A 21,497-nucleotide genomic window follows, 5' to 3' on the forward strand; every position below is an offset into this window, starting at 1 on the left:
ACAAGCAAAATAATAAGGTGAGTCAATGTGAAAGAGAATACACAGACAGCAATGGAGGAAGGCAAATATGACAAAATTACAAGCATAAGAAAAATTAAAAAAGAAATATATAAGCAGTAGTTAAGTATAAAGCATATAGGAATGGGGAGGAGTCAGTGAAGAAGGAAAGCAAGGTGAGAAGAATAAATAAATAAAAAGAAAGAAAGAGGAGGAGAAAAATATAAAATGGAGAGCAGGCCAGGAAGTTAGAGGTAATAGAAGATAAAAAGTAGGAGAGAGAAAAATGGGCTAATGCAGATAGAAAGGGAAAAAAAAAGGTGAGTGGTAAGTTAACTAGACACTGTCTCTTTATCTGCACAGCCACATGACATGCATAAGCCTGCCACATGGGGCCCCTTCCTACTGATGCTGCATGGTTCATAGCTTCATAGGTTCATAGATTGGTACTAGGCTATCAACCCTAGGGCCTATGCAAGCCTAGCCATAACAATTCCCTGGATATTTCTTCCCACAATATTTACTTCTCCAGGCCCTGTCTAGCAGGGCAACTGACATGATCCCCGGGGTGAATTTCCTATCTCCCATCCAATCATCAAGGTTCCTTTTGAAGAGGGCCAAAGAGGCACTCTGCTTGATATGTATGGGCAGTCTATTCCAGAGTATGGGGAGTCTCTGGGTCAGGAACCTATCCCTCCAGCATGTTTTGTTCATTGTGATGACAAGGTTTAGATCCCTGGAGCGTGTGGCTCTGAGGGATTGGGATTTCTTTAAGTGGAGCATGTCCAACAGCTCAGGGTTTGACATGGCCTTGTATGTTAAGCAGAGATCGCCTCTGAGTAGACGATATGCCACAGAGTATAGCTGGAGTTTTTTTAGACGGTCAGTATATGGCATCTGCTTTAGGCCTGTGATTCTTTTAGTGAGGTATTTCTGTGGCCTTTCAAGCTGTTGCAGATGTCTTGTGAGGTACATACCAAACTATATACTCTATAATGGGTCTAATGAGAGATGAGTACAGTGGGACAATGACCTCCTTTTTTCTGGATGAAAAGCCCTTAGTGATGAGGTGTGCCACATAGAAGGATTTCCTGACTGTTGTGGCAATGTGGTTATCGAAAGTGAGACCACTTAGGTCAAAGACCCTCTCAAAGACAATATGGGTCTCAGACAGGGGTTGGCTGTAGATGTCTTCTGCAGCTTCACTTAAATTTTTCACTGGTGTAATGAGTTATGGCTCTAGTGGCTATCCATCATCACCTGAAACACACACACAAAAAAAGAAAGCACGAGAGAGAGAGAAAGAGAGAGAGAGAGAGATGGGATGGGGTAGACAAAACAAAGGAAAAGTGGTTTAGTATTCAGGTATAAATTTTACCATGAATAACTACTTAAATAAAATTAAAAAAAAACATTTTTCCACTATTTACAGTCCCTGCTATGAATAAACAACAATACAGCATTTAAAATATTTTAAATCAACTGTTTCTCTCCACTGGAACAGTAGCTTATCATGCTGTGGTGTTTTCACTTTCAAAAAAAACTTTTATCCCACCTTGGAAAAGCTTGCTGCAGTCTTCAATTCACTGATGTCATTAAGGCCAATGAATGTAGGTACTTTTCTGGCCAATTCCCTCCCCAAGCTGACATCACCACAACCGTCTTAAAAACCCACCCATTCTGTGATGTCACAGCTCCCTGGTCCTTCCTCTACCCATACAGAAAGTAAAGGCTAGAACAAGGAAACAGAAAATGACTCAAGACTCCTGCTGTGAGCTGTCAGTCACAGCAGGTAACAACTAAAATTACCCTTAGTACTTTGACAGCTAGGGAAGTTAGATGTGAAGGGGAATGGGAGATGAGTTGAAGTAATATAATTAATGCTTTATAAAATACTGCAATCTAGCCTTCTAAAAAGAAGCAGCAGTAAAAAAGCACTTTGAAAGTCTGGTCTGTGGCATTTGCACTGTTTGTCTTTTAAGTAGTCATTGAACAGCATGAAATGTTACTTAAAACTCACTGCAAGACAGCAGTGTATGCATGTAAAATCAATGCAGTGACAGGAGCTTTAGGAAGAAAGAGGCCTGCATGATATAATTTTTTACAGAATTGAAAATTTTAAATACAGAGAAAGATTATGTTGTCTTGATTTATTTCGGAGACATGTCTTGCTTTATAGATGCTTCGTGGATGACTTTTTTTTCTGTGGGATGGCTGCTTGAGTGATTTATTAGTATTTGAGGAACAAGTCAATATGCTTACTCCTTATTTAAAATTTTCTATGAACTATTCGAATCAGAACATCTCTTTTTTAGATGTGAATATATGGCGGTTACCGAATGGTGACTTTAATACAGAGGTGCATAGAAAGTCTTGCTATAAGAATACGCTTTTACATAGAGACAGTATGCACCCAGGTCATATTTTTTCTAACATCCTTAAAGGGCAGGGGATTAGGGTTTCTAGATTGAACCCATGCCCAGAAGAATTTGAGAAAGAATTGGGTGATTTAGCTGTTAGGTTTAGTGATAGGAATTACAGACCTGTAGAAATTGAGAGAGCGTTTACTCAAGTCAGGGACCATAGGCAAGGAAGGGCATGCCCTATATTCTCGGAGACAGGGCTGCAGATTTATAGAATAAATTCTGAGGGGACCCTGGTTAACAATGATAGTAATAAGAACCAGCAGAGGTTAACTTTGTTTTATACACAGGATGTGCATAGTATCAAAAATGTCATTATTAAGCATTGGGATTTATTGACTTTGGATCCCGAGGTCAAGAGATATGCAGGTGAACAACCGTGTTTTGTTTATAAGAATAAAAAGAACCTGCATAGGTTATTGTGTTTTACGAATAATAAACAAGATGGAAATAATTTAAGTTTTGAAGGCACACGACCTTGTCACAAGTGCAATTATTGTATTTACATTAATGATATTAATGTCTTTGTACATCCTAACACTGGACAGGTGTTTCCTATCAAAATTAACGCTAATTGCAGTACTAGACATGTAGTATATATTGCTACCTGTGTATCCTGCCAATCATTTTATATTGGCAAAACTGATAGGATGTTGAAAGAAAGAATAAGAGAGCACTTATATCAAATTCGTATTGGATCTGAAGTTAATGCACTATCTAAACATGTCTCACAGAACGATAGTACGCATAGGTTTCTATTTTCAGTGTTGCATGTGAACACACCTAGTATGAGAGGAGGTGATGTCAGGAATTATACTGAAGATGCTGAGACAAAATGGATTATAAAAACACAAGCACACATTCCCCCCCCCAGGTCTAAATGACAGGGTTCCCCTTAGACCTGCTCTTAAAAATAGGAGACACAGAAAATAGATATAGTGTGATTTCTGATGAATAGGACCTGTGACCTTCTATGATGATATTTTTATGCAGTATATATGTATATGTTTTTAAGTAAGCGATATATGTGCTTTTTTATATATATATGCATATATAGTTGTTTTTTATATATATATATATATATATATATATATATATATATATATATGTTTAGATATGGTTGAATTTTAAAATGCATTTGATTAATTTTTGTTGATTCATGAAATGTTTTATGAAGTTGATGCCTTTAAGGGGCCATTTCACTAATTAATTAATTGTGTTGATTGGCACATTTTGAATTTTTTATATAAGCCTTATTTTAGATTTGACTGTTATAGGCTTGATGAAGCTTGATAGCGAAAGCGCTTGCCAACTGTGTACATGAATAAAAATTGCTACTTTGTGTTTTAAATCGAGAGTGGATTCATATATTATTTGGAATTGATATCCTAGGAACCAGGGTCTGAAGAGACGTGGACTGCCTTTTATGCTATTTGTTTGCTGATTGCCTGGGGTGACTGCAAACTAGTTTCTGACTTTATTTTTTATGAATTGGCTTTTTTTGTTCGCAGTCTTTAACCAACTCATGGTATTTTTGTTTATAATTTTTATTTATCCAGTGAGATCAGTTTATGGTCTGATCTTACCAGTGAGGGATACACTTCTGCCCTGCAGAAAGAACTCCTACCCCAACACAACATGGCTTACATCCTTCCCATAGTACTAGGCCTGCCCTTCTACCTTATATAGATATTCTCAATAAAGCTAGAGATAATGGCAAACTAGTCTCTTCCTTATTTCTAGACTTGTCTAAAGCCTTCAATACAGTTTGTCACAGCAAACTTCGACTTCAAATGTCCTGACTAGGTCTCTCTCAGCTCACCCTTCTGTGGTTCAAAAGCTATCTATCCAATAGGTATCAGTCAGTAAAATGGCACTCCATGCTCTCTCCTTACCTCACAGTCACCACTGGTGTACTACAAGGCTCTTGGTCCCCTCCTCTTTAACATTTTCACCAATGCCTTCTATACTTCCACACAACAAGCCATCCTAATGCAATACACAGATGATTCCACTTTCATTTGCACATCTTACAATATAGTACACCTTCAAAAATTAGTCAGGAATCTTTCACAGCCACTGAAACATGGCTTCATAACTCACAACTGATGCTCAACTCAAAAAAAGCCAAACTACTACTTTTTTTCCCACAAATCTCTCTATCATGAAAAAAAAATGAATTTTATGTCCTCTCTCTTGATAATACAACCACTGCAGTCACTTTTCTTAGCAAACTATTAGGGGTGATAGTGGATGATAATCTAACATTTGACCTGCATATACAAAATTGCATAAGAGAAACTCATCAAAAACTGGGGATGCTTTACAGAGCCAAAAACTTTCTTACTGATGCAGCTAAAACGACACTTGCCCCTACTTATCTCCTCCCCACTCTTCTTTATGGTGCTCCCATCCTTACTAACCTCCAGGCGTCACAAAAATTAAAACTTGAACAACGCTATAACAAAGTTGCTAAATTTGTAGCACATACCCTTTCAGAACCCACCATTGTATAGCACTGAAAAGTCTAAACTGGTTAGAACTGCCACATCAACTAATATATACACAACTTCTTACCACCTATAAAATTATCTGGCATCCATCTGCCTGTCCAGTGCTAAAAACATTCTACATAACTATGTTCCCAGTCAGTCGTTGTAATCCAGTGACCAAAAACTCCTGTCTGTCTACAACCTAGCAAATCTGCTGGGTATTTTGTTCTTGCTCAAATTCATGATAAACTATATCCCCAAATGTGAACAGGTATCTTTTCATTCTTTATACTTCCTTACTCTCACTTTCTCTCTAAATATACCAAAAGCCTGTTTTTCCCTCACTTCATATTGCATTTCCTATTTGTATTAGACTAACTTACCTTTAATTTCTCTACACACTGTCTAAAATTTCTCGAAATATCAAATGATTGTCATATATTTTGTATCGATTTTTAACCAATGTTTTTGTATTATGTCTAGTTCTAATGTCCCTGCCCCTATCAAGTAACTCCTAATTATCAAAGTTATAATGAGTTTTTCTCTGCCTATATCTCTGCCTTCTTGGCCAGTGAGCACTGCTGGGTGCAAACATACCTCTCAGCCTCTTAGAGCAAGAACTCTAGACAATGCCATAAATATAAGTGGGACAAAGGCTCAAAAATAGAGAAACTTTTAAATAGTGCTCTTACAAATTTAGAAAGTTGATAGAATAACAGGTTTTGAATTAGCCTGAATTTTCTGAAGAGTATGACATCTGAAACTCAAACGTCTGTCATTATTTTCTAACTTCAATCTTTAATGTTTTACCACTAATCTGCCAGAAAACCACAATTTTATGAAAAATGGTATACAACGTGCAAGCGGTTTTGGTTCAGCCAAGACAAACAGCTCATACCTGGGAATAGCAAGACTAGCAGCAAGTGACAGCATTTTTGTGAACTGCAAAGTAGATAGGATTGGCAAGATTACGGAAAAGTGTGAAAATTCCACGATGAAGCTCCAACAGGTGAGAGAATTCTTCATTACCATATGCAGTTTGACATTATTTCTCATTTGCATGTCATTATTACTTAATTTGCTCAGGCTTATTGGCGGGCATCGTGCATTAGTGTAAATAGCCTCTATAAATTTTGGCTTAGCTGCACTCATTCCAGGACAGCTCATTTAGCTTTAGCATGTCTACATAAGGAAGACGAATACCACCCTTTATGTTAATTTCACACAGCGTGAAAGGCGTTCCTTAAAATAATGTCAAAGTATACCCAAATTCTTGTACAATGAACATAATTCTGATATTAGCATGTGATACCACGTTTTCAGTCTTGGAATGATTTTGTTTTAAAGTAGCTGCATAACAGTGGTTAGATTCTTTGTCAATCACTGCTTTGCATAGAGCAGTACAGGCTCGTGGGCATACTACATGTATGAGTGTACTGATTTCCCAATAGCTTTAAACTTACTGAGAAAGAAAAGGAGACAGACAGTAGGAAAGACACAGAGAAAGAGAGTTTGGGGGCTGCATCTGTAGTATTTGACAAGTAAACCCATTATCTAACATTTATGTGTATACAGGATTTCTACTATTTTTGTTGTCCAAATCATTCTAATGTTTCAAGTCCAAATCACTATGGCTCTATAGATACAGTTTGCCATCTACTGGTCAGTCAGAAGACTGCACTTTACTGTGCTGAAGACTGAGATGGTCAAGACTATAGACAGTTTTTTTTAGAATATTCTGGATAACAGAACAATAAAACAGTATTTATGACTTTCACATTCAGCTATGACTGTCAGACATAGGATATTGATTAAATGTGTGGATGTTTGATTGCAATAAGAGCTGAATAATCATTCATACACTGGCAGACTGGAGGCCTTGAACTTTTGGAAAACTGTGTATTAACAAGTCATAAAACTGTAAGGGAATATCAATAGGAAACCAAATTGTGTTAATCCTCTAAAAATGTATTGAATGTCTTCAGTTTATTAAATACCAAGCAAGATAAATACCACACAATAGCAAAATATTTAATATAATAAAGGCAGCAAAATAACAGAATTAGTTTTGTTTTGTCTCTTTTGGCTTTTCCCGGTTAGGGGATGCCACAGCGGAACTCCGGTCCGCTAATGATTGGCAGTAGATTTTTATGTGCTGGCCTGCCAGGCCTAACGTACAACCTTCACCGAAGGAACGCCCATTCATGCATGTCGCCACACAGAAGATGATCTAACTGAGAATCGAACGGGCAACGTCTAACTGTGAGGCGACAACGCTACCGCAGCACCACTACCGCAGCAATATTCAGTGGATAATGAAAAATTCATGACCAGGTATATATCTTCCTGTTCTCTGGTTTATTTGTAACTCTCTTTTGTGTAGCATAGGTTTTATTAATATTTCACAACATCTAGCAGTAGACACAGAGCATCAGCAGCTGTATAAAACAGCATTTCTAGCTGAAATAGATAAGTTTATTATTTTTACTAACATAAATTGAACTGGTTCTGCAGACATAACTTTATTGCTGATGTTCAGTCAGTCATTCTGTTTGAATATTCTAAAGCATTGTGTTTCTGCCATTTGTTCTGTTTGCAATGAATATATGATACATACATACACACACACACACACACACACACACACACACACACACACACACACACACTCACACACACACACACACACACACGTGCACACACACACACACACACACACACACACACACACACACACACACACACACACACACACACACACACACACACACACACAGTGAAAAACAGGTGTACCTCTGAGGATTCACACACACACACAGTGAAAAACAGGTGTACCTCTAAGGATTCTCTCTCCTTTCAAGAACAGCAGTCTTGGAGTAAGTGTGTATAATTAGTGGGGTTAGGAGGATACAGAGGGGCTGACCATACCTCTCAACCTGTTATAGCAATTTGGACAAAGCAATAACTAATGGGGGGACAAAGGCCCAAACATAAGTACACTTTTTACATTTTGCTCTTACAAACTTAAAAAGTAGATAGAACAACAGGTTTTTCATTAGCATGAATTTTCTGAAGGTTATGAAGTCTGAAACTCAAATGACTGTTATTTTCTGACTTCAACCCTCAATAATTTACCAGTGATTTGCCAGAAAACCACAATTATATGAGAAACGGGCCAAAAATATGAAGCAAAAATCTGGACATTCTGCAAAAATCTGTACAGTTGAGAGGTATGAAAAATGACTCCATATAGGATTTGTGGCTATGGTTTTGAAGTAGCTTTGTATGCAAAATTAGGCAAAAGATTACTCACAGGATGCAGGAGAGCTTACATCTTAGCCAAATCAAACACAGTAGGAAGCCTAGTCACATTATCAAAGAACACACACAAAACTTCACGTTTCCATTGCATAGTGCAGAAGGTTATGTCACTATACTCTAGGCTTAGCTAACTAACAATACAATTTCTGCATCTTGGAGAAAATGGCAGCCTTCTAGTTGCAGTAGTCTTGGAATGAGAAGGATGTATCTCAGCAAAACATTTTTTTTCATTATGTCCACTACAATGAAAAAAACTGAATTTTCAGTTGACACATCATATGACTGTTACAATAAGGCTATTGATAATATTTAGTATTAACAATAACTAGCATGATTTACACAATAAATGGTATGCACATATTACAACACAGAACACATTAAGAAGTATATATACTGGTACAAACAACATTCTTTTGACTGGCTCATCCTGAAGCAAAACTGGATGGTTCAAAATACTCTTTCAGCACAATCAGGTAAGATTAGGAGATAAGTCTTTGAATTTCAAGTGTGGTATTCCTAGCAAAGGAAGCTGCTTATCTGTGAAACTGTTGTACTGCCTGCTAGTTATCATGTTCTTGAGTCAAAACAAATCATATTTCAACAACCTCTTGCACAAAGTATGCAGTAACTTTTTTTTGCTTTATTCAATCACTTGAACAAATGTCTTGAAAGTGATAAAGTAAAGCATTTTCCTTTTTATGCTGCTGTGATGGCTAATATCTCAATGGAAATGTAACAGAAGCTACAACAGTATTCTTCACTACTCACTCTAGAAACTCCTGTGCCGAAACATAAAATTACAAAGAGCAGTTCATTAGCTTATTTTGCCAGTAAGATACACAGCAAGTAATAAACCTACAAATAAATTAATTAATCATCAAGTAAAGCTTCTCCTCTTTCAGAAGTCTTTTTTCTTGAGAAACTACAAGAAATCAGATTATTATTAATTTCCTTTCCTGCAACTATTTTTACTTGCCTCTTCTAATGTCTTCATACTGCTCTATATAATGATATGCTGCTATCCCTGTAGCACACACCATCCCAGTTATTATGCTAATTTACACACCAACGCAATTCTCTGAATTACTCAGGTGTGTAAATCCCTTCCTGCAGCCAGATGGCTAATTAGCATAGCTGCTCCCCCAGAATGACTCATTAGCATTTAATACAGCCATGGAAACTCTCCATTGTGATGATTCTGCCAACCATGTAAAAATCATTGCAGTGGGACTGTCTATGAATCAGAAACGTATACTGCCATTCATTTTTCTGCCCATTTTAGGGATCTCCACTGTTGGTAGCCCTTTCTAAATCACATGAATCTGTTACTTTTAATATTCACTTTAAACATTAGGATTACCAATGTGATGCTAGCTCTGTCAACAAAGACTTTGAAACTGAACTGGAAATGGATCACATGTTGCCTCACAGACCAGGCACAGATCACCTTCAAGTTACCCGTAAAAGTTAGAATATAATGGCCATTCCTGAAGCCTTTCTTAATACTCCAAGTTTTCCAACTATGTAATGATTTTTCTAGTATAAAATTATACCTTTTCAAGTTCTTTCAGGTGACTTGTTTGAAGACTACAAGATGCAGTACTGTATTTAACAGCTGGTCAGATCAGAGAGATATAAATTTGGGTCTATATTAGAAGTCCGAAGACGCATTCTTTCGAATGTGTCTTGGTCGAACTTAAAAGGCTGAAAAAGCAAAATATCGAAGTGGCTGTTAAGCAAATTCTTTCCCTGGTAAAGAATTTGCTTGGCTGCTTTGGTACTTTGCATTTTCGGCACTGTAGTGTGGTCTCGGAGTTGGTATATTTAAGTAGGGGGATGTGGGGGGTGAAGCCCCCCACTTAATGTAAAGTAATGTTTGAAATTGATTTTTATTTATTTATTTTTTTTTTGTTGGAGCAGTGATTTTTTTTCCCTTGGAAAAAAATCGCTGTTCTAACACTTCAACATTGTAAGCTTTTGCTTATATAGGGTTGATCAATCACTGTTCACTTTTTTAAGCATTCAGTGATTTAATATAGACCCATAAAGTTGTATAATGATTTCCATGGAGTGACTAGATATTCTCTATAAAATTAAATTGATCACAAAACATGTTTTAAGTTTTCAAACTTCAAATTATGAAGGTGTCATTTTGTCATTTTCTATGATCTGCACATTTATTTTCTAATTATAATTTGTCATTTTTTGCCGAGTCTCTTGCTGTTGCATCTACTGATATTAAGGGTAAAGCTATCACTAACAGCACCAGGTGTTTAGTTTTGCAGACTTCCTTTAAGATGTTCTACAGATTTTTCTGAAGTAAGCAAAATACTCATTTTTCATTCATCAGCATGTTTCATTGGCCCCATTATAGAGTTCTGTAGAATACCACTGGTAGCCTCCATCAGGATAGAGAGAGAAACCCCTGACCTTGACCTGTTGTGTCATTTCATTTAACATGTATTTACCCAGTTAATTAAATATGAATTGACATTACAGATTTTAATTTGTATATTCATCACAAATCTTGAGTAGTGCTGACCAGAAAAAGCAGCATTCACTTTCAGACCTTCATTTAGAGCAGCTGTTAACCTCAAGAATATCAAAGCCTACAGACCCTTGCATCATCTGGGACAAGACTGTAGATCACTAAACAGGCTGTGGCCTGCTTCTCTTCTTGGGACTGGTGCTAACATTTTGTTTCTGGTGAGAGAAGAAGCAAAGGAGCATTGTATCCCAACAGAGTGAAGCCATGGTATGACCAGCTTTGCTAGTTGCCAGGCAGTAGCCATTCATGCGACTCCCCTCTTTTCATCATTCTTGTCAAGCTAATTCTTTGTTTTCAGTAAGTACTGCTTGATTTGTTTCTAACTTCAGAATATCTGCCTAAATACTTCATCCTTAAATTTTCTAAGTCTATGTATTAGTTTCCTCTCAAGTGTTTGGCAGTGCTCTGCACAGACTCAGACACCTCTTCAATACCTAGTTGCACACAGGACAACTAATTTGCAATGACAAGCACTGTCCCCATAGTTGCAAACCGGATACTCCTGACAGTGACTGATATTCTCACTCCAACTGTCAAATCAATACAAAAGGGTCTGTTGCCATTGATATGAACTTTCCTATTGTCTCTGTTACTGGCTAGGTAGATATAGCATCCTGAGACAATGTAGAAATTGCCTCATGTTTACTTACAAACACTTAATTCTCAAACAAACTGATATGTTATGTGAGAGATGTATTCACACAATGCCACTGGAAGCAAAGCTCTCACATAAAAGTGCTCCTAATGTCAATAAGGTTGTCAGTATTACACACGCTGCACTTATCATGCAAAATTCAAAGCAGACATATAGACCCACATATGCTGAGCCACTTACATGTAACCTTCCTAAACCACAAAGACCTCCTAGACAAAGTACACATAACAAATACCCTCAGCAGCCCCAAATATGCTCTTTCAAAACAACACCCACATCAACACATACAGTCACATCTCATGGAGCCTCTACCTGTAAGCCCATAAGGCAAGTCACCACACAATCCAACATTCTAGTCATTGGAGGCTCCATCGTGAGACACACTGATGTCCCTCTCACCAGGCTGAGTAAGGAGAAACTTACGGTCAGTTGCTTATCAGGGGCTAGGATCTGTCACATTACACATGCACATAGGTCACTGGACCACAAGTACCAATATGACTCAGTCATTGTCCATGTGGGAGCAAATGACCTGAGACCTACATCTCTAGGCTATATGAAGAGAGACATCATGGAGCTCTCAGAATATGTGTCTCAGGCTGGTACGAGCGTAGCATTCAGCAGCATTTTACCTTCTCCAAGGATAATGCCACAATACAAACAAAATATGATTGACTTTAATAATTGGCTTAGTTTCTGGTGTCATTCTAAGGGGGTGCAATATTTGTCAGCATGGAAGGAGATGGTCAACAGATCACACTGCTTTGCCAGGGATGGTCTGCACTTCTCTCCTCTAGGCTTTCAAATATTAGCTAAAACAATGTCTTCCCCCATAGTGCCTTTTTTAGGCAATGCCAAACTGAAAGTACTTTGACATAGCAAATCAAAACCAAGAAAATCTAAAGTTATTACTACTCAATGCTAGGAATCTAAACAAAAAATGCCACTCCCTAGAAGCTCTGTTTACCCTAGAGAATGCTGATGTCTGTGCGGTCACTGAGACATGGTTTAAAGCAGCAGAAAGCACACCACCAGTGCAAGGTTATAATACCTTCCACACATTTAGGCCAGCTACTTCACAGGCAGGGACTAAAGGTGGAGGTGTCTCTGTTTACATAAAAAATAAATATACTTCAAGGCTGGCCAAACAGGACAATGCACTTGAGCTGATCCATGTTCAAATCACCATAGGTAAAATTCAATACCACTTCCTTGCAAGCTATAGGTCCCCCTGTATGACCCAGGAAAACCATACCACGTATTTAAACTTATTAGAAACACAACCATCCAACCCAATACCGTATTCATGGGTGACTTTAATTACCCCACCATTAACTGGGAATCCTATGTGACACCAAACATACATGCACAAAGATTCCTGGATTTTGTGAACACAAACTCCCTGGACCAGATAGTCAATACACCAACCAGGGGTGCACCCATACTGGATCTGGTCCTCACTAGTATGGGAGACTGCTGCACACCCCTTATTGTAATGCCTTTGCTGGTAAGGCCAGACCACAAAATGGTCTCCTTTGAAGTAAAAATAAAACCTGGTCCCCCAGCTAAACCTGGAATATTCATGAACTATTCTAAGGCTAACTTCCTGCTATTAAGCGAGAACCTGGCAAACTTTCAAGCCCCCATAAACCCTGAGAACACTTCTACCTATGTAGAATTGTTCACAGAAACCCTGAACAAGCATGTTAATAGCTGCATAGGGGCAGCTGTACCCACCAGGAAGAAATACAGAACTAACTCAAAAAACAAGCCCACCCTGGTGGAATCACAAAAATCAATCGGCTGTATAACAGGAGGAAGAAAATCATGGCAAAAGTTAGAAGGTGCAACACCCAGCAGGATAAAATCACTCTCATCAAACTAAACAAACAACTCAGAGGACAAATAAAGTCTGCCAAAGGCAAATTTGAGGTAGGTTTGGTCTTTCAGGCCAAGGACAACTACAAAGCATTCTTTACCTATATCAGCAACCTCAAAGGCAATACACAAGTGTGTGCAGAGCTCATTGTAAATGGAGCCACCTATTCTGAGCTAGAAGATATAGCAAACCTCCTGGCTGATAAATACAGCTTCAACTTTACCCCCCCAACCTTCCCTCAGGAAATATCATCAGATATAACTCTCCCTACTATCACTAGGGAACAGGTCTTTAATGCTCTTTCTAAGACCAAGAACACTGCATCAATGGGCCCAGACAATATTCCAGGATGCCTTCTAAATATCATGAAACATGACCTATCAGGGCCTCTGGAATTACTATTTAACTGTAGCCTCCAAACAGGCTTCGTGCCTTGTGAAGACTGCCAGCCTAGCTAGATAGGATTTTGTAGATAATTCTGTCATTTGTAAATATTAATGTAAGCCACATGCTTGTTCTCTTAAATGTAAGAAAATTATGGTAAATGTTGAACTTCAAAAATATAACCACATTGCACTCTGCTGGAAGAAAGCTGATAAGTCAAGCATTATATAATTGTTTGATCTCAAAACTCGGAGCTGAGATGTCTGAATGAAGGAATTTTTCCTATTGTTTTGAGACCAGAGTTAATGGCTAGAATTTACATGTATAATGTCTTTGCTCTGGCTTGCTCTGGCTTCCTGACCAGCTGGAAGATCTAAAGGGCTGCTACACTCTGAGTTTTTGTTAGCCTGGGAAACAGAAAATAATGATGTAATCTGAAATGAGTCAGTGGTACTGTGTTATCAATTTAAGGACAGGGAGAGAGAGAATCAGAGCATTTTGCATTTGTTTTCAGAACTGACAACATCACCAGCACTGCCTTGCTCTATATGTAAGTTTATTTTAGAATTATGTTTGCTCTTAGATATAGATAAGAAATAGGAAGTCTAGTCTAGCTGTTTTCTGTACTGATGTCAGAACTTTTTTACTGTATTATTTTAAGCATTTCTCTGTGATCTCTGAGCTCTTGACTAGCACTGTGTAGTAAGAAGTATTGTCTTATGTTCTTATTATTTATTATTAAATATTTTTAAACCTTTCAACTGTGGCTGTTTTATGTAGAGATAATTTAAGCTCTAGAGTACATTGCATGCATATAGTGATACTGCCCAAGCCACTCCAAATAAGCCTTGCTGTTCATCACACTTACCATTTGGATAATAATATTGCACAGTAATAATTGGACACCCTTTGATAAGGGCCTTATTAATAGCTGATATTAGTGGTTGGTGGCAAGTAGTACTACCGTATAGTCTGGGCAGAAGGGGCATAGCTGATGAACCTGTGCCAGCCTTCCCCAGGAGTGTCTGTGTGTTTGTATATAACTCATATCTCAAAGTGTGTGTTTGTCAGCTACTTGGGCAGGGACACAAAGCATTGGTTGGACAGAGAGGGTGCTGGAGGTTTTAGCTTGACCACTAGGCTAAGATCTGGACCCTATAGCTATGCTAGTGGGGAGTCTTATTGGGGATCTGGAGAGAAAGGGAAAAACCAGCCCCAGACTGACTGTGATCTCTGCGTGCACTTATGGGCAATTGTACTTTACTGTGTGTGTATTTGTTATCCTTCCCAATGTGGATGCCCCTCATTGGTGTTAGTGGTGAGGATTGAGGCTCCTTGACTGCTGGATCAATGCACAGGCATCACATATTAATTGTTTGGCAGTGGTGGGATACCCATACCACATATTAATTGGTTGGCACATACTAATTGGCTTGTAGTGGTATGGATAGTGAATTCCTGTAGCTTGTGTACAGTGATCACTGAAGATGTTTTTGTACTCTAAATCTGCCATGCAGAGAATATTCAGAGTTCAGATCACAATTGTTTTATTTCTTTTGTGAGCTTAGTTAGTCAGGGAGAGCAGGCAAGCATGTCAGCAGAGGAGTATGGAAAGCTGACAAGGAGCCAGTTGGCTGAGATGTGCCAGGCTAAAGGACTGGTGCAGGGAAACCTGACTAACTCAGACATGATTGCAGCTTTGGTCTTAGCTGCATCAGAAAACAGCAACCAGGAGGATGATCAGACTGACCGTGGAGATGTACAAGACTCAGGGAATGGACAGCTCAACCTTTATACAGAGGACTTAAAAATCCATCTGGAGCTAGAGAGACTGGAGTTGGAGGCCAGGCATTTGGAAATGGAAGCTGTGGAAAAGGAGCGGCAGAGGCAACATGAAAAGGAGATGCTGACTCTTCGCCAGAGTCATGGAGGTAATTGAGAAGGGAGTAACCGGACCCCAGAAGCACAAAAGGTCAGTAAATTTCTTCTGCAGTTTACTGAGGGGGATAATTTTGATAGTTTCATTCATATGTTTGAGAGGGTATGTAAACAGTATGATGTTGACCAAATGCTTTGGGTATGGTTCCTGACTACCTTACTCCATGGTAAAGCTGTAACTATTTTGTCCAAAATGTCTGACATTGACTGTTTTAATTATACTGCTGTTAAGAATTGTTTGTTAGAATTTTTTAAGCTAACACCTGAAACTTATAGGAAAATGTTTCATGAGCATAGATGCAAGGCAGATGAAAGTGTATGTGGATATGTTGCTGAAATGAGCACTTATTTTCATAGGTGGGTGAGTGGATGCCAGGTCACCACTTATGAAGGGCTGGCAGACCTTTTGGTGAGGGAACAAGCCCTTAGCACTTTGCCTGAGGACATGAGGATCTGGTTAGCTGATAGACATTGTGCTACTTCAGAGGAGTTGGGGAAGAAGGGAGACCTATACCTAGCAAGCAGGGCATCCCTGCACAGGAAAGGGAACCCCCAGTACTGCTCATGGGTCTAAAGGAACCCATGGTGGGCAGCACAGACTGCCACAACAGAATCTGCCAGTAGCAGGGGAAGCCACTAGTCCAGGTACACATCCAGGACCTAGGGTTAAATCTTTTGAATGCAACAAGTGCGGCCATGTGGCATACAGATGTCCACGGAGGCAATGTGGGGAACAAAAGGTGAGAGAGCCAGTAAGTGAGAAAGACAAAATGCCAACAGTAGGTTGTCTTGAGACAAGGGTGCCAAACTATGTTATATCCTATCATAGTGAATGGCATAGAGGCCATTGCTAAGAGAGACACAGCCTCTGACATAACCATTGTGAAGCCTGCAATGGTTACAGAGGAGCACTACTTGCCTGGGTGATCTACTCCAGTCAGAGCTTTAGGAGGGATCCCCATTCCAAATATTTTGGCTAGGGTTCACCTTAATTGGGAGGGTGGAAAAGGAAGCCAGCAAGTAGGTGTGTTTTAGGATATCCCTGCAGATGTCCTGATAGGGAATAATTTTGATAGTGCAGTACCATGTGCTTGTGCAGTTACCCACAGTCAGGCTTGGAGACAAGCATGTGAGTCTAGTAACATGGTGGAGACCCAGACAGACCGTGTACTTGCAGCTGGGACTGGTGAGGTGGTTACCTCAGGAAGGGAGATACCCTGTAGCAGTGAGACTGAAGGTGCACCACAGCTGCTTGTGGGTACTGATGTTCCCTTGGACAGAAGGACTGAAAGGGTAGAGGTGAGTAGTAGTACCCAGGTTGACAGTGAGGCACCGCTGTCAGAGGATACCAGACTTCCTGTGGAAGGGGAGCTGGGGAGGGTTACAAAGAGAAAGATGAGATAGGCTCAGCTTTCAAACTCTACATTGTAAGGCCTGAGAGAGGTAGCTAGTGAGGGACCTGATTCTCAAGGGAAGGGGGAATCTGCATACTGGGACAAAGGGTTACTATACAGAGAGTGGACCCCTGAGGGAGGGCTAGAAGGTGAGAGAATACAGCAGTTGGTAGTGCCTAGAGCCTACCATCTGGGACTTCTAGCCATAGCCCATGATATTCCCTTTGCAGGTCATATGGGCATAAAATGTACAAAGAGACATATTATGCAGAACTCCTATTGGCCTGGAATTTCCAGAGATATAACAGGGTACTGCAGGACCTGTGAGCAGTGCAAGAAGGTAGGCAAGGCAGGAGAAAAGGTGAGAGCTCCTTTGATGCCTTTGCCTGTGATTGAGGAGCCATTTCAGTGGGTAGCTATAGATATTGTGAGGCCTCTGAATACCCCAAGTTCCACAGGGAAAAAGTATATCCTAGTGGTAGTATATTATGCTACAAGCAGTGGCGGCGTGTTCTATTGGACTGCATGACTGCAGCCCCCCCAGCTGAAAACCAAAAAATCCCAAATCCCAAAACTCACGCATGCATGAATGGAAAACTCGAATCTGGACTGCTGCTTAACCAGTTTAAATATAGAATAAGGCAGCAGCTTCACAGATGCCCCAGAAGTCTATGCAGTTACAGCCGTATACACTAGAAGGGGATTGGACTGCAAGGTCTGCAGTCTGTGCTAGCACACATGCATGGCATTCTGGAACTGGAACTAGCGGCTTATTCTTGAGAAATGGCTATGCCTTTACTGAAGTGGAGCTTGGACTGCATGCATGGCATTCTGGACAGCTTATGAGCTTGTGCTGCTGGTGGGGTTATGCTGAAACGAAAACATCAGATACTGCTTTGCTGAAATGTGTGTGTGTAATGTCTCAGTGACTACAAGTAGTCAGGAAATATACCTGGTAGTGGTGTCTAGACTCAAACCCTGTACCTTGGGAGTAGGTAACAAGAACTTGAATTCCCCGCCCACCACCATTTGTGAAAGTTTTGCTTCATATTCCTGTTCAGTTCCTCATAAAATCTGTGGTTTCTGGAAAATAACGACAGGCATTTGAATTTCAGACTTCATATTCTTCAGAAAGTACATGGTAACACAAAGCCTTTTATTCTAGCAATTTTCTGTTTATATGATCGTTGTTGGCTTTGTCCAGGTACTTTTGCTAACAGGTTGAGAACTACGGTGAGAACTGAATTCACTAAATATGTTTGCGGGGCTGTATTCCCCCATTATTGGCTTTGTCTAGGTGTTTTGTGCTAAGAAGTTGAGAGCTATGGTGAGAAAAGAATTCACTAAATGATAGCCATTTAAGTTTCAGTCTAACTGTTGTTTAAGAAACAGCTGAGTTGGCATAGCGGTATGTTGCTCTGACTGTAGTGCACAGGGTCCTGGGTTCAAGACTTGGCAGTGAAACGCAAGGCGGTAACGCAGCATTTTATTTTGCTTCATATTTCTGTTCTGTTCCTCATAAAATCTGTGGTTTTCTGGAAAATAATGACAGGCATTTGAATTTCAGACTTCATATTCTTCAGAAAGTACATGGTAACACAAAACCTTTTATTCTAGCAATTTTCTGTTGATAAGATCATTGTTGGCTTTGTCCAGGTTTTTTGTGCTAACAGGCTGAGAGCTACGGTGAGAACTGAATTCACTGAATATGTTTGGAGGCTGTATTCCCCCATTATTGGCTTTGTCTAGTTGTTTTGTGCTAAGAAGTTGAGACTATGGTGAGAACTGAATTCACTAAATGATAGCCATTTAAGTTTCAGTCTAGCTGTCTTTCAAGAAACTGCTGATTTGGCATAGTGGTATGTTGCTGTGACTATAGTGCACAGGATCCTTGGTTCAAGACTTGGCAGTAGCACAGCATTTTATTCTAGTAACTTTCCATGTTATACAAGCAATGTTTAAAATGTGTCCCTAGTTTTTGGACTTTTGCCCCCCCCCCCCAATAAATGTTGGCCTTTTTCTGATTTCTTGTGCTTCAAAGTTGAGAAATACAGTTGAGTGTCGAGTGGATTTTACAAGCCACTGAGAGCTTGAGGTGAAGATTAGTGCTGCTAATGCTGAGTCCATTTGCATTGTTAATAGCACAACAGGTAGTGTACTTGCTTTTGATGCAGAAGGCTGTGGGTTCTACTCCCACAGTATGTAAATACATTGCTGATACTGTACTGTGTTGTACTTTTAAAGGGGGTGGATGCTGCAGTCCTGAGAATGTCCTCTTTGGCTGAGATACCTAGTAACAATGAACCTGTTATCAGTTTGCCATCCATCCCCTATTGCAATATTACTAGCTTATCATTTTTTTATGTAACATAGGAAATGTATTCCTCAAGGGCAACAGGCAATTTATGAAACAATGAAATATAAAGTTGTTTGCTAGCAGCAACCTCTTCATTAGTTACAGTTCTCTTTAATGTGGAATTATTTAGATGACTTACTTCTGCAGAGATTGTGCATACTTACTGATACTAATGGATTATAGAAGTTTGAGTAGACTTTTATGATGGAAATGTTCTGAATTGAGCAGTTTTGTCATTACTGGTGCATGCATTTTGTTTCATTGTTTACTGGAAAAATGTTCCAAACAATACATCTAAAATGCCTTCTAACAACTGTACTGTATTATACAAGGAATATAATTTAATACATTCAGGAAGGTGTATCAAAGAACACATGTATGTTTCCTGTGCAAGGGGCCTATGATTTGAAAACAGCCCAAAGTTAATCTTTATCTGCCACTGGCCAGATGTATTTTCTTTGAATGTGGGTTTTAATGCTGTTTCAATGAATGTGAGTTTCAAGGGCAGAGAAGCTTTAATGCTAGGTCTATTTTCATTGTGAGATTGCATTGCTTTGTTTTGCAGATGTCTATTAGTGTTTGTGCTGTAAAATGTAAAATAAAACTTTTAAATGAAATCCAAATCATCATAGAAGTAAAGCAGTATGCACATTACAGTGTTTATGGTAAATGGGGTGAAATAGCCAAGTAATGGGACATTGGAATAGCTGCAGGGGGAAGGCCCCATTCGACCATGATTTTGTGAGGGGGGAAGGGTGGCAAACTCAGACAGCCCTGGCTGAACTATACCTTTCAACTGTCCAGATTTTTGCAGAATGAATAGATTTTTGCTTCTTATTTTTGGTTTGTTCCTCATAATATTTGTGGTTTTTCTGACAAATCATTTAGGAATGAAGTCACTAAATAATGACAGACACAGTTTCAGACTTCATACCCTTCAGAAAAATGCATGCAAGACCTGTTATTCTGTCAACTGTCTAGGTTTATACAAGAGCAATTTTTAGAACTGTTTGTATGTTCCCCCAATATATTTGGCCTTGTCCAAATTTCCTGCTTTAAGAGGTTTGCACAAATAAATCACTTTATAGAATTGGTTATATCCAAATCTCTCAACTGTCTCCCTAATAATCCATCAAAATGTTGCTCTCCCCTAGTAATCCCTCTGCAAAATGACAAATTTGGAAGAAAACATGGAGCGTTTATAATTAATAAATAATTGTAATGATCAGAGTTATAGATTACTTTTAATTTCAGAAATGCATGTAGATTCTCTTATTTTGTCAGCTGCTCAAGGTAACAGTACTAATATTAAAAAGTGTCCCTTCTTTGACAGGTTCCCAGTTGTATTGTGTGGCTATTTTTTATATTCTTGCATCACATTTTTGGTCCATTTTTTTTTTTTTATAAAATTGTGGTTTTCTGGCAAATTAGTGGCAAATCATTAAAGATTGAAGTTAGAAAATAATGACAGACATTTGAGTTTCAGATTTCATACCCTTCAGAAAATTCATACTAATGCAAGACCTAATTATCTTTCTAAGTTTATAAGAGCAATAATTAAAAATTGTCCTAATTTTTGGGCCTTCGTCCCATTTCTATTTATGGCTTTGTCCAGATTTCTTGCTCTGAGGTTTGAGAGGTATGACAAATGTGCCAGGGCCATCATCATCAGCCAGAGACATTTAAAATTGTGATATACTTGTTGCACGCCACTCCCCCATGTAGTGGCTCTGGATGTGTCCAAGCAAAGCAAGGAGCAGTTATGCAGTGTTAAGTGTCCAGAGTATCCCCCCATCCAAGGTAGATACAAGTGCTACAGTAGCTTTTCATCTGTCCTTGATTTTGCAGAATGTTCTGGTTTTCTGTCATATTTTTAGACTGTTGATTTATGCTTCTTATTCAAAAAATGCATGTTGTTGCAATGCCTGTTGCTCGGTGTTTAAGTAGCAATGCTTTAATGACCATCAGGTAAGCTTGTCTGAGAATGTAAGATGCAAGTAAGCTTTAGTAAGCATACTGTTAAAGAATTACCAGCATTGAAAGCCTTTTTGTTGTTGCCATGCAGAGAATATTTATATAACTAGATAGCGTATAAGCCTTGGGTATTGAA

Source organism: Protopterus annectens, chromosome 1.part0 (genome assembly GCF_019279795.1).
Source record: "Protopterus annectens isolate FY-2018-M chromosome 1.part0, PAN1.0, whole genome shotgun sequence".
Lineage (NCBI taxonomy): Eukaryota > Metazoa > Chordata > Ceratodontiformes > Protopteridae > Protopterus > Protopterus annectens.